The sequence below is a fragment of the Stigmatopora nigra genome, chromosome 2, assembly GCF_051989575.1.
Source record: "Stigmatopora nigra isolate UIUO_SnigA chromosome 2, RoL_Snig_1.1, whole genome shotgun sequence".
In the NCBI taxonomy this organism is placed as follows: Eukaryota; Metazoa; Chordata; class Actinopteri; order Syngnathiformes; family Syngnathidae; genus Stigmatopora; species Stigmatopora nigra.
The window spans coordinates 17,265,815-17,287,865 of record NC_135509.1 but is presented as its reverse complement, the minus strand read 5'-3'; the positions used below and the strand labels follow the sequence as shown (position 1 = coordinate 17,287,865).

Here is a 22,051-nt window from a genome sequence, read left to right as displayed (position 1 = left end):
AACAAACCTTAAATAAATATTACAATTTAATCAATTTTGAGGCCACTGGTCAAATAAAAAATATCAACTGTTCTTCCTCTGGCCAACGCATACCCATCCGAGTTCTTTCTGAATGAATACGGACAAACAAAGACACAAGAAAGATAATTTCGAATTGTAAAAGAGATGGAGGTTCTAATCGAAACGATCGCATCGACTGAAATTATTTTCACTCGCAATGTTGTGTGTATCTATACTGTATATTTCTATCTAGCCTGGGTGGAAGCCATTTAAAGTATTTTTTTTAAATACAGACGGTGGGAAGAAAAATACATTAAATTAAGTATTAATATTGTGCTTGCGTTGGTATTAATCATACTTTTCCTTTTATTTTTTATGATCTAGAAACTAAAATCATCACCAGGACTTGCTGAATTATCATTTCATCATGGTTACTTTGTCAAAGTCATTAAAAGCAGGTAGACATTATTCCAAAATTCAAAAAAATAAAAAAACAGCTACATAAAAACACCTTGTTTTTGTAGTGACTCAAACAAGCTTTCTGGGGTTTCTTTATGAAGGAAAAAAGAGTAAAGCCATCATAAAGTTGGCGGGAGAGTAAAATCAAAAAGATTCCATGCTGTTCCTGCCTTAACAGTAGTCAACCTTAAGGAAACTCCTGCTGGGGAGAAATTGAGGGAGAAATGGGATGCATGGAGGCCGAATAGGCAAAGAATTGGGGGTAGAGGAGAGGCGACTCAAGGTGAAAAGAGTGTATCTGTGTGTATGTGTGTGTACTACGTAGTACCCTCGCAACTACATGTTCAGCTTCTTCCGCTGCTGATTGTCATTGTTGTTCAAACAAGGCCGACAGCTGCCACAAACATCACTACCTCGGCGTGGCACAAATTTCACATGCTGTCTTCACGTGCACGCACGCAAACACAAAAGAGGGTGCTAACATGTCACTCTTTCCTGTCACGCTTTATGGCACCCTGTTATCTTTTCGTTCTGTGATAAGCCGACGGCCACTGTGATTGCCCTCTGCTCTCTCTCTCTCTCGTAAGTGTGACAGCTCAATCTTTCCTCAAATCAACATGTTCCCTCATTCATCGTGATTGAATAGGAAATATGTTTGTGTGGTACAATTGGGCTAAAACATGGCGAGATGTTGGTTGTGCCAAAATGTAAAAGAAAAAAAGAGAATTTCTTGCCATATATACATAAAATTGATTGCAATATTTTGGCGTTTAACTCCAAAATATTAGAAGTAGCTGTCAGTTTCAGCAAAAAATCATATATATTGGACAATTCCTCTTTTTTTCTGGATTAATTAATTAAAATCAAGAAATCTTACCTTCGGAAAGGAAGAGTTGGATGTCATTATATTGTCATTAAAGCAAAATGAAAATCATGTCAGCGTAAAGCAAATCTCCATTATGATGCATGTGCTCTTTCCTGACGCCTCACCAAGCAATCAATTAATCATAAAAAATAATCTGCAGATTAATCTGTAATAACCATCACCTGCAGCGTTAATCGCTTTTCATCCTAATGTTCACATTTTCTCCCTCCACTGTGCTGTCTTTACAGGCTTCCCCCCCTCTTTAATCAGTATGCCATGCATCTACCAGCAAAAAAAATAACAATTGAACTAAAACACACCAGTTACCAAAACATGCCCAAAGAGATAATTTGAAAATGAAAATTATAAATAAAGTTTTAACAAAAAAAAAAAAACGAACTGCAAAGTTTCAAATCAAGCCGTCAACGCTGATCAAAGCAGTCGGTATGATTTTATTTAAAAATGAGATTAAATTGTCATTTTTTTAACAAAAAGGGTATTTTTCTGCTCTTTCTAGCTTGCCTGCTGTTTATTTCCTATTCTTTCTATTCCCTACAGCCGTTGTACATTATGGAGTGGTAACCAGGCTGCATCTAATTGCAATAATTGGAAGAATGTACTTGTTTGAACACCTGTTAGCACAGAATGCCTCCCACAGTTGAAGACCGAAGGTGCTATGTCACATAAAGTGCTACATGCATATACACACACACACGCCGCATATGCAATATATACAGTAAGTGTCGGACTACACATATTGGGGAACATCACAGGGTTATTATAGCGATATAAACAGGAGGAAATGATTGAGCACCACTTTCCATTTTGACGCCTCTGACCCTTCCAGGAGGTGACAGCCGGTCACTGACACGTCCCCATTTGCTATTCACTCCCACTCATTTGGGCCTTTTACAAAATAAATAAGATGCATGGTACATCTTCACACCTCTCAAGCTGTCATCACTAGGCTGTAATCACTTCAAGTCCCTCCATCCAATACCGATTCGGTTAGGCAATACGGGCTGACACCAATTTATCAACCCCCCCCCCCGGGTCAATCGTATTTATTTTTTCACATTCACGTCAAACATCTGACCAATGTTAGGAGCTGTCCTTCTAAGTGTGGTGCTGAATGTATTCAAGGCGAAAATAAACATTCATACTTCCCAGGCTTAAATCGTCCCCATAATGCAAATTCAGGCAAGGTTTTAGAATTTAATTTAGCTTTGAAAAAGTCAACATTTGAAGGAGAATGGAAGGAATTGTATGTTAAGCGGCTGGCTTTCAATTGGACCCCCAAAGATGCTGCTGCTAATCCATTGCAGGTGAGCAGCAGGTTTCACTTTTCTTACATCTAATCAATATTGATTATTGAGTCGCTCATTGTTAATTAGATCAATATAGTGTCTACTTTTGAGTTGTTTTAAATACCTGTTGATATCTTGATGGGTGGTCTTCCTTTGCGTCCTCATCACGTCTAAATGGGGGGGAAAGCAAGACAGTGCATTTAGAGCTGATTTAAATATACTCATGCAGGATTTTTTTTTAATTAAAATGAGCGCATTTAGTTTTTTTTTATCCGCGTTTCTTTCCGTTTGTCTCACCTGGTGACGGACAGTCAGTCCCAAAGTGAGCGCCGGGTCTCATGTGTGCGCGTTTTAAAAGCCTCCGCCGATCCAATGGGAGGTCTGTCAAGTGACGTCACTGCCAATGCCACGTCCAGCCCCCCCACACACACACCGCCGACCCGCACCCCACTTGGTTTGAAATATCAGAAAAATTATCTTGGCATTTTTACCCCAAGAAAAGGGCGATGAGGTGTTGAAGAGTGAATCAAATAATACGACAGTTTTTTTTAAGGAGTCGAATTTTAAAGGTCTTTACTCTGAAAATCATATATCATTTGAAACTAAAAGCTGTAGTTTGTTCACTACATCATCCACCACAATATTGAAATTAACATACTTTACATTCTTTTAAATTATTTTTCAGAACAGTTTATCCTCAGTAGGTTCGCGGGGGGTGCCGGAGCCTTTCCCAGGTGAGTTTACATGATGATATCTTTAATCATTCATTCATTCACTCATTCATTTTCTGAACTGCTTTATCCTCATTAGGGTTGTGGGGGGTGCTGGAGCCTATCCCAGCGGACTCCAGGCCAGATGTGGGGGACACCCTCAAAACCTATAGAAAATCTTAACACATCCACTAGTTTTGCTGGATTTCTTGTGTTTTGGTACTTGTCTTGTTCATTAAAAAAAAAACAGCACATGCTAAATTTCTTAGCAGAAGGAATCACTTTTTAGCTCTTCTAAGCAAAAATGAGCATTACAATGAAGTCACAATTTGTACAAAAACAAGTCAAAGGTTGATTAAAGAACACGGATATGCATATGAATGATACATATTTACACATTAATTTCTATTAAGGAGTCCAGCATATTCACCTGCACTACACACGCAACGGTGACTGCGCTGTTCTTCCAGCCTTCATTTCTCTTCTCTTTAATGACTTTTCCCCTCTCATTACTTTCAATTTAGGGAGGGGATGATGCAAAAAATGAAATGAGAGTACATTATTTTTCTAGTTGAACAAGTGAAAGCTTTATTTGGACAGAAATTTCATGGGCCTTCATAGAAAAGCTGTATTTTTATAGTGTAGGGCAAGGGTGTCAGACTCAGGTTGGTTTGCGGGCCGCGTTAACGTTAACTCGATTTCATGTGGGCCGGACCATTTTAGATATAATGTTAAGATTTTTTTTAAATAAATGGATTAAAAGAACTGGATTAAAAGCCCTGAATATTCAGTTTTTTATCGATATAAAATAATGTCTATTTTAGCTATTTTTGTATATTTTTAGATTTTACAAAACGATTTTTAAACTAAAGACAGAAAAAACTGATTGAAAAATTACAATTATTGATTTAAAAGGGGGAGAATCAGGAAATTTAATCTACATCATAACTCTTCATTTTAATTTGATACTAAAACAGAAAGTCAGCACTCATGATTTACTTTCCCGGGCCGCACAATGATGATGCAGTGGGCCAGATTTGGCCCCCGGGCCACCACTTTGACACATGATGTAGGTCACCAACTATAAATAAGTAGTGCTTCTCCACAAAGCGTGTTTTCCCAGGCAAAGGCCCAAATAAGTGATCATTTCAGACTCGTTTGCACTCTGCCGTGATGGATACATCACATCACCCCCTCAGCGCAACCAAATCCCGGCGACTGCAAAAGTTTGCCTCGCCGATGCCAACAAAAGATAAAATTGATTACTTACCTCTCACTGTCTTCTCACTTACCTTTAGTCAGCTAGCAGAAGGCAGATAACCACCCAACGTCCTTCATGTTCCCTCACCCCGAAGTTTTTACACAGAAGGGATTGTGTGTCGTGCTACCGCAAGTTCAGAGTCCTGATGGCTGTGGGAAAAAAAGCTATCCTTAAGCCTATTTGTTCGTACTTTGTGGAAGCTATAGCGTCTGCCAGAGGGCAGCAGCTGGAATAGATTGTGACCAGGGTGGTATGGAACGTTGCATTAATTATTTTAACATCAGTCGAACTGAAAGCTGTTCGGGGTCTAAGGACAACAACTATGATGGCATTCGATTGGTGCGAAAAACATGATTTTAGAATCATTTAGGGGGAATTATATAATTCCTGTTGATTAAAAAAAAGAACAACTTTATAACGGTAATATATAGCTGACAGTTTTAAATTGGAAGATTTTCAGCTAGTGGTGTGCCTTGAGATTTTTTCAATGCTAAAAGTCAGCGGCAGCAGGTTGGGAAACCTCCTTTCTTTTTCCGTCAAAAAAATCCATCAAAAAGTTTTGACAAAAACATTCCTCAACTTATCGTTGTGGATTCTGCAAGCTATTTGACGTCCTCTGTATGTTGATGACCTTCGAGCCGTGCTTAGACAGACTAGAAAACGTGTTTCGCTTTGAGATAATATTTTAAACTTGTTGTGCTTTGTTGAAAAGCGATTTCAGCGCTGCAATTTATGGAAATCACATTTTAGCTGGAGTCCCATCAGGGTGCTTTTTTGAAGCAAAGCCTGTTTTTGGAGCATAGCAGACTTTCCACAAATCTCCAAACTGGCTTATGAATCACGACAATTATGGATTTTGTCGTGATTTGCAGTGACATTGAAAGTTTGGTAAACAAGTTAGATTGTGTTTTTGGAGGATGCTAATTTGAAAATTTGTTAATTCATTAAATTAACAGACCCTCTTTATTAGCCTGTTGTTTTCTGTTTTTAATTGTGACGATAAGTGTGTAATGGGAAAATGAGACTAATAATTTAATGTGTGTGCCTTCAATTAAGGCCAACTTGAGCATGAGGTGAAACTACAACAGTGATTTGAGCTGTAAACTACAGCATGAATTTTATATAACTGGTTGCTACCCACCAAATAGCATAATCTGCCACTTGTTCCCCTTTGTGATGGACAGACTGATGTGAAAATGTAGTGTATTTTCAGACGCAAATGTGCAATTTGAAAGCTCTTTGTGTGCCATTGTAAAAGCCAAACGAGAAAGCCATTGTGGAAAATCCCATTGTGTTGTTTGTTTTTGTTGTTTTGCATACTCCAATTTTGAAATAAGTGTGCTTTGCATAAAGTTAAACATGTGGAGTGATTTTATTTTGTATTTTTGGTGGGTTTTCTTTTAGATACATCTAGGTCAGGTGTAGGAATTGCAGGATCAACTATAATTCCCTATACACTTGACCTTTCGACCTTTCCATTCATGAATTCGTCCATCCAAGTTTTGTTTGCACATCAATTATAATTAACTGACACGAGGATCAGCCTGGCAACTAAGTGGGAGAGTGATTAGTGCATTGGCCTCACAGTTTTGTGGTTCAATTCCAGGTGGGTCCTCAATTTATGGAGTTTGCATGTTTTACCTGGGCTTGTGTGGGTTTTCTTTTGATAGACAGAAAGACTGACGACCATTCACATCCACAATCAAACCACCAGTGGGAATCAAACCCGTGCTTGTCCGCATTGGCCGCTGCTTGACCATCTTGTATCTGGAAAGTGGTCAGTGCTCGTTGTTTCCACCTTTCGCTTTTAAACATTTGTCATTTTTTTGCTTCAGATTTCTACAAAAATATTCTTTTAATAATTTGCAAATAAAAAAGGGAAATCACGTGTCCCTTCAACGGAGGAAGAAATTGAGCTCAGGGATGTTTCGTTCCACTGATCATGGGAGGTTTCTGCATCCTAATTGAAATCTACCTGTGGTAAATTCAGGTTGAATTGATTCGGAAATTCGCATACCCGTCCCCATTAATCTAACGGGTGATAGTACATGCAATGTTAAAAAATTTAAAAAACATACGTAGTCAAAAGAATAGTTTTTCGACTTCAGAGAAACATTTCGTTTTCAAAACACTGATCTAGTAATGGCGTCACTGCTCAGGGGTCCTGGGTTCAAATCCAGGTTGCTCCACCTGTATGGAGTTTGCATGTTCTCCTCGGGCCTGCGTGGGTTTTGTGCGGGTACTCTGGTTGGTTTCCTCCCACTTTCCAAAAAACATGCATGGTAGGCAGATTGGACACTAAATTGCCGATAGGAATGAGTCTGAGCTTGGTTGTCTGTCTCCTCTCGCCCTGCGATCGCCTGGCCACTGATTCAGGGTATCCCCTGCCACTGGCCTGGAGACAGCTGGGATTGGCTCCAGCAACCCCTGCGACTCTAATGAGAATAAAGTGGTGAGATGAGATTATCTAGTGATTGTTATACAAAAAAAAAATGCTTTAGATCAAGGGTGGCCAAGTCTTGTCCTCAAGAGCCCCTATCCAGTCTGTTTTCCATGTCTCCCTCCTCTACCACACCTGAATCAAATGATCAACTCATCAGCAAGCTGTCCAGAAGCTTGAAACCGATCCCGATGATTTGTTTCAGGTATGTTGGTGGAGGGAGAAATGGAAAACAGACTGGATAGGGGCTCTCGAGGACCGGACATGTCAAACCCGTGCTTCATATTCAATGAGCACAGCCATAGATGGGAGATGTTAGCCTTTATTAACATTGCATCTCGGGCAACAACTAAATTGGAAAATAAAGACCATACATTTACTCTTCTCGCCTCTTCAAGCAAACATAGCGAATGAAAGACTATCAATCCGTATATATATGTATGTGTATATGTGTGTATATGTGTGTATATGTATATGTGTGTATATGTATGTGTATATATATATATATATATATATATATATATATATATATATATATATATATATATATATATATATATATATATATATATATATATATATATATATATATATATATATATATATATATATATATATATATATATATATATATATATATATATATATATATATATATATATATATATATATATATATATATATATATATATATATATATATATATATATATATATATAAAATATTTCTCCATAAGGAAATTAAGGTTATGCTGTTCACAATTTGTTCAGCCTGCTTTTATGATACGTTTTGCACAAACTAAGATATGTTAATTGAATGAGAAATGGAATCAGATATGAAACAGTGGCTGCCCAAGAGCAATAAAGACAACCTGCTTTCTTTCATTCCTTCCAGCACATTGAGTGGTGGTGTTTCTGTCTTTTACTATTGAAATTGTCGGTTTTATATGGTTCTTCTCCAATGAAATAACTATCACCTCGTGTTTGTTTATACATGTTAGTCCATGTCCATGCAAGTTTGGTATCTTTTGTATAGGTCTTCTTCCTGGTTTATCTGTAAGTTCTTCTATACTTGCCAATATCTTCTACCCTTTAGTTGCACGACCAGTTACTGTCTTTGTCACTTTTTTTCTTTCACATATCTCCCCGCTGCAAATCAAAATGCAAAACCTGTCTCGTCGTCATGTCCACAATCAACTTTTACCCCTGAATCTAATGTGCATTGCCTAGTGACATCTGAATTTCACAAACCGTGTAAATGTGTTGCCATCAAGTGAGTGAATGATTTAAGTAGAAATGAGGATTTCGAAACTAGGTAATCATAGTGAAAGCTCTCCTCGTGACTAAAATACGTGCATGCAGAACCCGCTTGAAGCTTAAAGTGTGAAGCGAGTGAATATTTTAGACTTGTATAATTGCTTAATGGCAAAGATTGCTGGCATTTTAAAGAAGGTTGTAGTTTGAGTATCCCTGATGACCAAATGATGTCAATTTCCTAAATTTTGACTTGGGCAATCACGTCGTCGGCTGTCGGTGCCCTTTTGACGACGCCAAACAAAGCCTTGTTGTTTCGGTTGCCATGCCATTGTTAAAAACTCTTGATTGGCAGCATGTCATTTGTCACCTCAACAAATAAGTCTTCAGTAAAAATGTCTTGATTCAAACAACAGAAAAGGCTACATATTCTTCCACTTCCTTCAATCCACTCAGCTCATCACAATGCTAAACACGTTAGCCATTTTTACAATTAAAAAGAAATTGAATTGAATGTTTTTATTGTCATTAAACAAGTATACTGTGATTTAAAGCTTTTACCAAATAGTGCACAAAATACAGCAACAAACGGTCAAATAAATCATCAATAAATAAGAAAGAAAGAAATTAGTAGTCCAAGTGAGATCATCAGAGCAGAGCGGGCTTGTGCCTTCGGAAATCCAAGATCAGTTCTATGGTTTTGGAGACGTTCAGTGCCAAATTGATGAGAGCGCACCACTCGCTGAGTCTATGGACTCAACAAACACAAAGATAATCAATATATGTTAGATAATCATAGATAATCAATATATGTTAGGGTTGCTTGGTTTTATGCTTTTTACCCCTGGTGTCCTGTTTGAGTGATTGCCCTTTGTGTTCAGCTGTCGTTTCTCCGCCCCTGGTGAATTCCTTGCCTGCTCCCTCGTGTGTTTCCCAGGTGTTCCTAATTGTCTCGCTAACCCATGTCAGTTTATTTAAACCCCACTGATTGTTATGTCATTCGTCGGATCGTCTACTTTTCTTTGTCCATGCGTGTTTCCACGTTACCTAAATCCCTGTTCCATGTGCCTCGTTCCTCGCTTTCCCGTGTCGTGAGTGACTACAGCTGGTGACTTCTCTGAGGCCATTTAAATAGGATGCAAACGCCCACAAACGCTACAATAGGAAAGTCAAAGGAGCTCAGCATGAATCTGAAAAAGCGAATCCTTGACTTGAACAAGTCAGGAAAGTAACTTGTAGCCATTTCAAAGCAGCTGCAGGTCGCAAGAGCAACAGTGCAAACAATTGTTTGTAAGTATAAAGTGCTTGGAACTGTTTTGTCACTGCCACGATCAGGAAGAAAATGCAAGCTATCACCTGCTGCTGAGAGAAAATTGGTCAGGAGGGTGAAAATTCAACCGAGCCAAGATTTAGAAGCTGCTGGAACAGAGGTGTCAGTGTCCACAATCAAGCGTGTTTTGCTTCTCCATGGACTGAGAGGCTGCCGTGCAAGAAGGAAACCCTTGCTCCAAAACCGGATCCTTAAGGCTCAACTGAAGTTTGCTGCTGATCACATGGACAAAGATAAGATCTTCTGGAGGAAACTTTTGTGGTCAGACGAAACAAAAATTGAGCTGATTGGCCGCAATGCCCAGCAATATGTTTGGTAGAGAAAAGGTGAGGCCTTTAACCTGTTTTCCTGCCAATGGAACTGGTGCTTTACAGAGAGTAAATGGGATAATGAAGAAGGAGGATTACCTTCAAATTCTTCAAGATAACCTAAAGTCATCAGCCCAAAGATCGGGTCTTGGGCGCCGTTGGGTGTTCCAACAAGACAATGACCCCAAACACACAACAAAAGTGGTAATGGAATGGCTAAATCAGGCTACAATTTAGGTTTTTGAATTGGCTTCCCAAAGTCCCGACCTAAACCCTATTGAGAAATTGTAGACAATGCTGAAGAAATAAGTCCATGTCAGAAAGCCATCAAATGTAACTGAACTGCACCAATTCTGTCAAAAGGACTGGTCAAAGATTCAACCAGAAGCTTGCCAGAAGCACCTGATTTAAGTGAAAATGGCCAAGGGAAATGTTACCAAATATTAACGCTGCTGTATGTATATTTTTGACCCAGCAGATTTGATCACTTTTTTTCTGTTCAACCACAATGAAGTCATCAAAGAACCAAACTTCATGAATGTTTTTTTGTGACAAAGAAGTATCTGTTCCAATCACTATCAGAGAAAAAAAACTAGTTCTAGAAAGAACTGGAAACTCAAGAGTGCCATGACATTGTTCTTCAGTGTATGTAAACTTTTGAACACAACTGTATATATGTGTCTATTTGTGTATATATGTGTATATTTTTGTATGTATGAATGTGTATATTTGTGTATATATGTGTATATTTTTGTTTGTATGAATGTGTATATTTGTGTATATATGTGTATATTTTTGTATGTATGAATGTGTATATTTGTGTTTATATGTGTATATTTTTGTATGTATGAATGTGTATATTTGTGTATATATGTATATGTATGTATGCATATATATATATATATATATGTGTGTATATGTATGTATGGGTTATATGTATGTATGTATATATGTGTATATGTATGTATGAATATGTATATATGTATATGTATGTATGCATATATATATATATATATATATATATATATATATATATATATATATATATATATATATATATATATATATATATATATATATATATGATGCATTATAAAGTTAAGTCATATGGAGTCGACAGGAATTATATATTACAGTTCTACATCATAAATATAAAGATTTTCACAATTATTTAAAAGTCAATGTGAGGTACAATTATAACAAGCTGTTCTAAGTGCCATTTTTATTCTCCTGTACCCATTTTTGCTATTTGCAACCCACCGTCTCTGGAGGTAAAAATCCTGGCTTGTTAGCTGTTAAATGCTCCATTATGTTCATCAGCTAGTTTCGAGCTGATTGGTAATTATTTTGTTTTTGTCTGTGCAACAGCTGCCTGCTGATGAAAATCACCAATGACCCAGGGTGCATATGGATAGAGGTTTCCTTGCATATGCCTTTGTGGTGAAAAAATGCCCAAGGTACAAACTCACAGTCCAAGAGTTCGAATCTCCCTCAACCTCAGTCCTTGTCAAAAGCAGCATTTACTACTACTGCATGGACACACAAACCCACACGGGCAACTGTTGAAGTCCTGATGTTTTTAATCAGCAATGTGGCCGCACCCAAGCAGATAAGCGTCTGGTTTCGTAGCATTAAAGAGTAATGCGGAGAATAGAGTCACCTGGGCAGATGGTCCTATCAGTCTTAGGTAAACCAACGGCCAGAGCAGCCATGTTTGGCTTAACGGCTTTTAGGTAATTCATTATGCTCACTGAGAGAGAGCATCTGTCCAACACAGCCGTGCGCACACACACCCCCACGCATTTGTACGTATATAAACATACTTATGCGACGTGGCCTCAGAAAAAAACCTATACATCCGCAGTGCTGCGGAGTTAGTTGCAGTTCCACTTCCACGAGTTTTGCTCCTCCGAACCGAAAACTACCTGTGTTCATAGGTAATGCTCGCCGACGTGGAACTCCTTCAACATCTATCTTTTGAGTCGATGTCAAGAAGAAAAAGAGCCGAATAGTCGAAAGTTAATGCTGAATTTATAGTTTTATCACAAGAGCTCAGCCACCAAGTTAGTCTTTATTAGCCAGGCTTTTGCATGATCACGTCTCTCTTTCATATTATTTATTCTCAGTGTGTAAACAAGTTTGTCCATCAACATGAACTATTATGGTTTTAATATTTACAGGTTATTACTTTTTTATCATTAGTCTGTATTCATGAGCGCGGCTGAAACGTCTCCAACGCGAATAGTCGTTTTTAAAGACAGCCACAACGCCTCAGTAATTTCATAAATGATTTAATTGGGATTGAAAGCTTTAAAATGAAAAGACGGACACAAAATCAAATTCAATTCAAGTTGAAAACTAATGCATTATCTACTGCTTTATTCTCATAGAGCAATTATACTCAACCACGTAAGCCAAAAGAACTTTTGAAAATCTATCGTGCAAAGATTGGCTCTTCATTGTTATCATAGAGAACCTGTTTGTTTTTCTTAATTTATGCCTTGTTTGCAAAGAACATGAACATTTGTATAATGGAGTATTTGTTTTCATCACACTTTAGTATTGACTTTGTTTCTCTGTTCATCAACAGTGATAAGTTCGCATAGGGATCCAAAAAATACAATTTACAAGTTAAAATTTTAAAGCCACAACTAGAATTAGAGAAAACTCAACAGGGATGATCTTTTTAGTACAAAACAGAAATCACTGCAGCGTAAAAAACATAGCAATCAATATTAGGAGCACTACAACGCAGGAATCTCAACTAAACTGGCAAGAACTATCGGGGAAAAAACAATAAAAGGGCTAAGCATCACTGGGAGTGAATATAAACTCACAAAGCACATCAAACCATAAGACTGGCATTCAACAGAATGTAGTGAATGCATCAAAATGAACAGTTTCGAGGGTTGATGAATGAATGAACACCATGGTATTCCATTTCTTAAATTCTAATAGATGCAATTTTTTCCCTCTCTGATCTCTTTTTGCCAAGTTCACCATTTGTAAAGCAAGACATTACGTTTTCAACATTTAAGCAACATTTTGCAAGGCTGCCAACTACTCCGGAATTCCAGGAGTTTCTCAGGAAATGCAACACAAACTCCATGACTCCTGAAAACCTCCCTAAACTCCGGAAATCCCCCCAAAAAGTCACAAACTTTTTTTGGGGGAAGCAACCATTTCGGAAAAATAACACATTTCCAATTTAAATCCCTCAAAATTCACACCATCACTATGGCTTCCGCTATCTTGATTTTAACGACAATGTCAACCGGAAGAATTCGGTAATACGAGTGCATTGTGAATCATCGTAGTTACGTCGATTTGTAATCGATCGCATATGTAGCTTCTATCGCTTTAAAATGTCCGTTTTCATTTTTTCTCCACATGGGAAGTAACAACAATTTCAATATTTTTAAATGAATAGACAGTTTTCAAATGTGGCTTGACAATTTTTGTTGCTTTTTTTGCACATGTATCAAATATTTAGCAATTTAAATATTTCAAAATGAAGTGTTACACCTTAAATGGTCTTATTTATATAAATGAATAATTCAAAATATAACATATATACAGCCCAAGGGAGAGAATGCAGGTACAGGGAAGGCATTTTAGACATAAATAGGTCACAAAAAGATATATTTATTTATTTGTTTATTTATTACCTATCTATTTATGTCTAAAATGCCTTTCCTGTATCTGCATTCTCACCCTCTTGCTACTGTGACAATGAAATTTCACGAATACGAGATAAATAAAGTTATCCATTCCAATTCCAATCCATAATGATAATCTAAACAAAATTGTTAGGACTGGGTAGCTACAGAACCCCCGTGAACTGCATAAGAATAAAAGTGGTTCAGTAGATGATGTGTGATTGATGTAAATGCGCTGAAATCATGGGCCTAGATCTAACTGTAAAAATAACTCTAACAAGAACAAAACAATGAATTGCTGCCCGTATTAGCAGAGTGAAAAATCCTTCACCTTGATGAAATGTGAGTATTTCAATCATTAACACATTTCAGGGTGAGGTTCATTTAGATTCAATCCCAAAAATACTGCCAACGGGAATTAAGATAACAACACAATGGAATCCATTTTCCAATGTAAGTGATGATTATGTGGAATGTGCCGCCGTATCCATCAGTATGGAAAGAGAAGCAATACATACATGGCGAGCTTTGGTCTGCTTTTCCATCCAATCTGGCGCTTGCTTTTCAATGTTGAAAACTGTACATGACAGCATAACAAATACAATTTCTGAATGCTTGTAGCGACTGATGGACGTGTTCCGAATGCAGGTTTTTTTTTTTCAGCCAGCACTCTGCAAAAGAAATAATAATAGAAAAGTGGCCATCACTCTGATTTTCAGCTCACACTCTCAAATGGCAGAAATTACAGGCCTTCTTTGACTCTCACAGTTGAGTCTTGGCTGTAATGTGTACAGCCGCTCAGTCCCCCGCCAAGGCCATTTAACTCTGTCAGAATTGGGGGATATGAAAGTGGTGCAAAACAAGTTCAGGTCCCCGCTTTTTAAGCCCTCCTTTTGAGCTTGCCCTCTCTTACTTTGGCTAAATACTGCTGTGTGTGACCTCGCGTCTTTAAGTTCCAACCTGAGCGAGAGGACGGCTGAAGTAGAGTGACAAAAAGTCTCCCTTACATATTTCTCTCATTTTATTTACTTCAAGCAGTATATAGGTACTTTGGCATAAGAAGCTCGCAAATTTTCTTATAAAGTACAGTATTCTCGTTAGGAAAGATGAAGCAGATGGTTGCTTGTTAATTAATTTGTCAACGCACTTCAATCAACAGTGGATCAATCCCACCTCATTTAGCTCTAGCTAGCTTCTCTTTTCATATTAAATGACAGATATTTATAAAGAAAATGGAGAGCTTAACCATCATGTTTACAAAGTTACAAATAGAAGACAATGTTGTCAAAACAACACAGAGAGAAAATTGACAGACTAAAAAAATAAATAACTGCTATGCTGAATTCTAGTACTTTGAAAGGCAACGCCCCTCTTGTATATTAGATTAGATTAGATTAGATTAGATTAGATTAGATTAGATTAGATTAGATTAGATTAGATTAGATTAGATTAGATTAGATTAGATTAGATTAGATTAGATTAGATTAGATTAGATTAGATTAGATAACTTTATTTGTCCCGTATTTGGGAAATTTCATTGTCACAATTGCAAGAGGGTGAGAATGCAGACACAGGAAAAGACATTTTAGACATAAATAGATAGGGAATAAATAAGTTAATAAATAAATACATAAATACATAAATGCGCAAATAAATATATAAATGAATACATGAATACATATCTAAATAAATGAATAAGCGTGTTGTATAGAGTGTGTGTAAGGAGGCCCAGCAGTCACGTGGTTAGCGTGTCGCCCTCACAGTTCTGGGGTCGAGGGTTCGATCCCAAGTCACTCCTCACTCTGTAGAGTTCAATGTTCTCCCCTTCTGTGGGTTTTCAGTGGGTACTCCGCTTTCCTCTCACATCCCAAGAACATGCAGGGTAGATTGAAGAGTATGAATGTGATTGAGGCATGATTGTGACGGTAAATGGTCCCCTTGTGCCCTGTGATTGGATAGTGACCAATTTAGGGTGTCCCCAACTTGGTGCTGGCAATTTACTGGGATTGGCTCTAGCTCCCCTTGTGATCCCTGTGACAATAAGCGGTTCAGAAAATGAATGAATATAAATATATATGTGTGTGTATATATATATATATATATATATATATATATATATATATATATATATATATATATATATATATATATATATATATATATATATATATATATATATATATATATATATATATATATATATATATATATATATATATATATATATATATATATATATAACTGCAGCCTAAAAACACCCGCAATTTTTTTTATTCTTGCTTTATTTTATACTTTAATTTAAATGTACAAGCCAATAAAGCAGATTGTAATTTTCAATAGTGAGCTGTCTACAGACAGTCAAAGACAACAAAGCAAATTCAAATATATTAAATAGATATATATATTTCATTTTGATATGTAGAGAACAGCACACGATATTCACAAAACACAAATAACAAAATCCTAAATCTCCAATCAAAAGCTTAAAATATGACTTCACATTGGTTCTTCTTGTGACACATTGTTTGAAGCTATTAGCAATGCTGACATTCCATATTCTATTATATCAAATGAATGTGACATATACACTTTTTGATCAGCACAGATGAAAAAGAATGGTTGACCGCAAAAGTATGTGAACAGCGTTGAGTGCCCATTTCATTTCGTCCTGACGAAGCCAGAAGCTTGCAATTTATTAGGGAAGAATTTTTCGAAAAATATTTTGAAAGCCACGCCGTGAACTTTTCAAACAAATAAATGTAAGACCAATAATGAGACAGCAGAAAAAAATGATGCGAAAGTCATAATCATATGGTTCAAAGCTATTAAAAATTGAAGCTTACTGTACACCGACTACATGAAGCCACCTTATTCAGTCACAATATACAAAAAAATAAGTTAACTGAAGTATCCCCTCAGTTTTTTTTTTTTGTCAACAACGGAAAGAAATATACCGTAAAACTCTTCTGGGAATCTAAATGACATTTCAAGTATTTTTCCTAGCAACGGCTCAATTAACAACACATCCAACACACAGAAAGGTGCAGCATTTTTTCATCCGTCTTTCCACTTCCATCACAGCCCAGCAGTACACTCTTTAAGTTGGCTGCAAATCGGCCTGCCGTAATGCATTTATGATCACTGTAATCTTACAGGGGGGGGGGGGGGGGGGGGGTGATTTGCGAAAATGTCCCACTGTCCTCTGAAATTTGTCTTTACAGAAAGTTAAAAGCTTTTGTTAAATGCCAAGCAGAAATACATTATATCACATGTTGTTGTAAGGGAAAAAAAACATAGGAAATGGTTAAAAAAAAAAGCACATTATTTTCAAAGATGAACTTTTATCAAGATCCATTTGTAAAGTTTTTTCTTTTCTGTTGAACTTTCATGCAGTGGCCTGTTGTAAATACTCTTTCAGGAAAAGAAAATGGCAGTAATTTAAGTAATTTGTGTGTTTTTTATTCATATTAGCACCCCTTTTCTATGCATAAAGAACAATTATCTTTTCTCTAAGTCAACAATTGAATATTTAAAAAGTTTTTTTTTGGGTGGCCCCAAAAATGATTACCGTATTTTCTGGACTATAAGTCACACCTGAGTATAACTCGCACCAGCCAAAAAATATGCATAATTAAGAAGGGGAAAAAAACATATACGACACACTGGACAAATTTATTTGATAAAATCCAACACCAAAAACGTGCAACGTCTTGAAAGGAAATTTAAAATTAAGATAACAGACTGAATAGGTATACTAATGTTATATGACTGACATGCCTGGTAATGTCAGTAACGACATAACGAGACATAAAGAGTTATCCAGATAACTCTAGCAACACAGGCCTAGAGCGTCCTCTTACGGTTTAATGTGAAAAAAAAACATGTTAATAATTTCACGCATAAATCGCACCAGAGTATAAATCGCACCCCTTTCCAAACTATGAAAAATCCTGCAATTTATAATCCGAAAAATACAGTACTTCTGTCTTTTCAACTTTATCAGGGAAAAAAATTGTCACATCTTTTTACTGATTTGTTCAACGCATTTACTCAGTGAGACTATAACCATAAAATGTAGATTTGTGTGTCATCTGTGCTACCAGAGCTAAAGGAAATGAAAAATGTGCAAGCAGGTGAGTAGGATGCCAACGAAACCTCAGTTTCGATGCCTTCAAAACAGCACACCAACCACAGCTAGTAGACTTGGCTTTGAGCCAAATGATTATCATGCCCTCCTGGTGTGCGCTTACGAGTCCCGGCCCGGGAAGGTGAGTCGGATCAGGTAGTCAGTACTTTCAAGACCAGTTATGTAAGCATATACATAGAATTGGTAAGAGATTGGACCAATGAGAATCCCTACATGTGAAATTTGCCTTTCAGACTCATTAAGTTAAGTCAAGTCGAATTGAAGAAACAGGAAGGTCGTTTGGTGCAGATCTACCTTCCACAGGATGACTGAGGGAGGGTAAGTATAAAGACTGAGAGGTAAGTGATCCATCTTATTCTTGTTGGCATCGGTGAGGCAACTTGTAGTCGCCGGAAAATGGCGCTCAAGGCGGAGAGCTAACAAGTATGAATATGTCATAAATAAATGTCATAAATGTGTCTGGCCTGGGAAGACGAACTTGTGGAGAAGCACTATACAATTTCGTCATACGCTGCTGAGGGTATGATGACTACTAGGCTTTTTTGTCAAGTCAATGATGACGACAATGCCTATGTCTGATTTTCATTTTCATTTCTGATTGATGATACACTGATTGGGAGGAGAACTGGTTTGACTAGTGGAAAGTTGACTTGCAGATATACGGCCTGCATTGCTAGATACTGGTTGAACAAATTCCAAAATATGTAGTCTGGCTTGCATTGACACATTACCTGGTACTTTTTTCATTCATTCATCTTTCATATCGCACATCTTCGAAAGGGTTCTCGGGTTGCTGGAGCCTGACTCAGCTGACTTCAGGAGAAAGGCAGACTACATCCCGAGACCAGTCGACAGACAGCCATAGGCTAGATAGAGAGAGACAAACGACCATATGCCCTCACAATTAAACCACTACAATTGGGAATCGATCCCCCGCCTGCCCGCATTTGTACCTCTACTTACCTAAAGTTAACTCGTTTCAGAAGTCAGATTTTTCCGTAAGTAGAAGCAAATTTGACATTAAATTAGCATAATTTCTTTTGCGATTTTTCGTACTATGAAAATGACTGAATATATGACAAATGAAGAGTAACAAGATAAGAACATTATTTATTCAGCCATTAAAATCAATAGAACGCAGAGGTGGAATTGCGAGTGGCAGCTAAGTAAACATTCATAAACACACACGAAAACACAACTTGAGAACTTAACTCACAAATTATATCACGCACAGAATAACTCAAGAAACAACTCTGTGACGGACGAGAGTCAAAGGCACACGAATCAGGAACTCACCAAAACAAATACACACACACACAAAACACAATGAAAACCATATTATTATTCACCATAACACTTTCTCCCCCTTACAAACATAACAATTTCTTCCCGATGCCAACTTCAAAATAAAATACAGGGAGTGTACAGGAAATGTTTGATTTTGTTTACCTACTTCCTAAGTTGGATTGTTTTTCTCATCTGGGAACAAAAGGTTTCCCAACAAAGATTTTTGTAACCTGAATATTTTGTATGTAGGTGTAGTCCTAAGGAGAGGGACCACGGCACCTCATTTTACGTCCTTAAAATGAGAACCCGCTTAATGTGACGCAAGCACACAATATCATTACATTTTTCTTGACTTTGGGGTGAAAATGATAGGTAAATTGTATATTTTCATTGTGTAACTATGGAAAGGCAAAGTCCAAATCATTTGCAGTAAGGTTTTATGGTTCCTACCTTGTCATGATGTGAAATTCATGTTTTGTTGTTTTTGCCCCTTTGGAATACATTGATATTTGTACAAATTAAGGTTATACAAGTGTACAAATATACTTAAATAATTAAAATAATGAATTATTTATCTATTCACAAAGGATTTGGTGAATACAGGGTTTAATACCTTGACCCATTGTCCTCATTCGAAGACAACCTGTAATTGTTTTTATTAATATAAACTTATTTACCTTTTTCATGCAAATGTTGCAAAAATCTAAAATGTATTAACTTAGGTTAAAATAGGTGACAAAAAGTTAAGAACCTTTAGGATGTTGCAAAAATATTACAATTGCTGCATCAAATTTGAAAAAAGAAAATTACTAATATATAAACCAAGCAGCCGTGACCCTGAGTGGAACAAAAAAAAAATGAATAAATGAATGAATGAATGGAAAAAAATAACTAAGCAGGGACACTTGGGGAAAAAAAGGCACTTACTAAACAAAACAACCAAAGTGGACTCTCCATCAATCATGTTTTCAATGCTAAAAAAACTAGGGAAGGGGGTTCTGTTGTTCGTGGAAATAACAGTGAAGCAGCAAAACATTTCTGCTACTTCTGTTTTCCCGGTTATTGTTCCAAATGTACTGAAGAAAAACACTTTATATCTTAACATGTACTTGTAATTTTAGAGACAGGTCTCTAAAATTGTGCCCATTATTTCTGCAAGAGAACTTGCCAACTTCATTCATTCTTTCACCCTCATTCATCTTTCTTACCGAACATCCTCATAAGGGTTGCTGAAGCCTATCCCAGCTGATTTGAGGCCAAAGACAGACCACACCCGAGACTGGTCGCTAGCCAGTCGTAGAGCACACAGAGACAAACGACTATAAGCACTCAGAATCATACCACCGGGAATCGAGCCCACGCCTGCCTGAATACAAGTCTGGTGATTGAACCTCTACAACAGAGGTGTCAGACTCGGGTTGGTTCATGGGCCGCGTTAACGTCAACTTGATTTCATGTGGGCTGGACCAGATATAATATTTAGATTTTTTTTTATTTATAAATGGATTGAAAGAACTGGATTAAAATCCCTGAATATTCAGTTTTTTATAGATGTAAAACAATGTTTATTTTAGCTTTTTTTTTTTTATATATTTTTAGATTTTACAAATGATTTTTGAACTAAAAACACAGTAAAAATTGATTATAAATGACAATTATTGATTTAAAAGGAGGAAAATCTGATAATTTAATTTATACATCTATACTCTTCACTTTAATTTGAACCTAAAACAGAAAGTTAGCACTCATGATTTACTTTCCCGGGCCACACAAAATGATGCGGCGGGCCAGATTTGGCCCCCAAGCCGCTACTTTGACACGTGCTCTACAACATCAAGCGGCTACTTGTAAAGCTAAAACTTTTAAGTGGATAATTTCCCCTTTTTCGACATGTCTTCATCTTTCTTTTCACACATGTCCTCCACTTCACGCTATAAGCATTCTATTATGTAAAATGAAAATTACGTGCCAATTTGCAACATTTAGAAAAGACCCTTTGGTCAAGGATAATAGCTCAAAGAACCATTAGTAGTCTTTCAAAACTAATATAATGGTCACATTATATGTTGTAATGTCTTTCTTAATCTATATGAACATGTGTCATTAACGAGAGCGCTGAGTACATGTTAAAAAATAGTTACACACTACAGTAACTCAGTGTAAGGTAACTAGTAATTGGGATGATTCAAGTGTGGCAAGAGAGAAATATTGAAATCAAAGATCAAGAAATGGCCCTTGAATGCATTTGTCATTTTTCTTTGTCTTTAAACGTTTTATTTTTGTGTATGGGTTTGATAAATCGTATTTTAAACAGGTTACTGGAGGAGTATAATAGTTATGCTCCAACAAAATTAGTTTAGACTCTAAACTAATTTTGTTGGAGCATAACTATTATACTCCTCCAGTAACCTGTTTAAAATACGATTTATCAAATCAATACACAAATCTAAACTTTAGAGGTATCTGAGAAGCTTCACAGTTCTGGGGTCGAGGGTTCGATCCCAGCTTGTTCCTCAATATGTCGAGTTTGCATGTGCTCCCCCTCAGCGGGTACTCCGGTTTCCTCTCACATCCCCAAAACATGCAGGATAGACTGGATGAATACTCAAAATTGCCCTTAGGTATGAATGTGAGGATGAATGGTTGTCTGTCTCCTTGTGCCCTGTGATTGGCTGGCGACCAATTGTCTCCTGCTTAGGGCCCATAGTCATCTGAGATAGGCTCCAGCACCTGCCACGACACTTGTGAAGATAAGCGGTTCTGAAAATTAAAGTGTGTATGTCAAATACCCATGAATTTCAATCTAAGCAGAAAGGTTTGTCCAAATTCATGAGTTAATTTTGTAATTTAAGGTACCACTTGACCTTAGATTAGATTGAGTTTGAGCTTTTTTACTTTATCAAGTTAGTATATATATTTTTTCCATATAAGAACTTAAAAGGAAGCTGAGAAACTACCTGTAATCATTATTGAATACATTTATATCCAATGAACAAATGACTTTTGCGGGTAGCTTGCCAGTATT

General features: G+C 36.9%; 1 long non-coding RNA gene across 1 annotated transcript; it reads left to right on the top strand.

Moving 5' to 3' along the window:
- Positions 1 to 2,401: 2,401 nt before the first annotated feature.
- Positions 2,402 to 11,720, top strand: LOC144192955 (uncharacterized). Its single transcript, XR_013325514.1, has 3 exons — positions 2,402 to 2,649; positions 3,317 to 3,365; positions 11,302 to 11,720. It is a non-coding gene; the product is annotated as an uncharacterized LOC144192955 (long non-coding RNA).
- Positions 11,721 to 22,051: the final 10,331 nt, after the last annotated feature.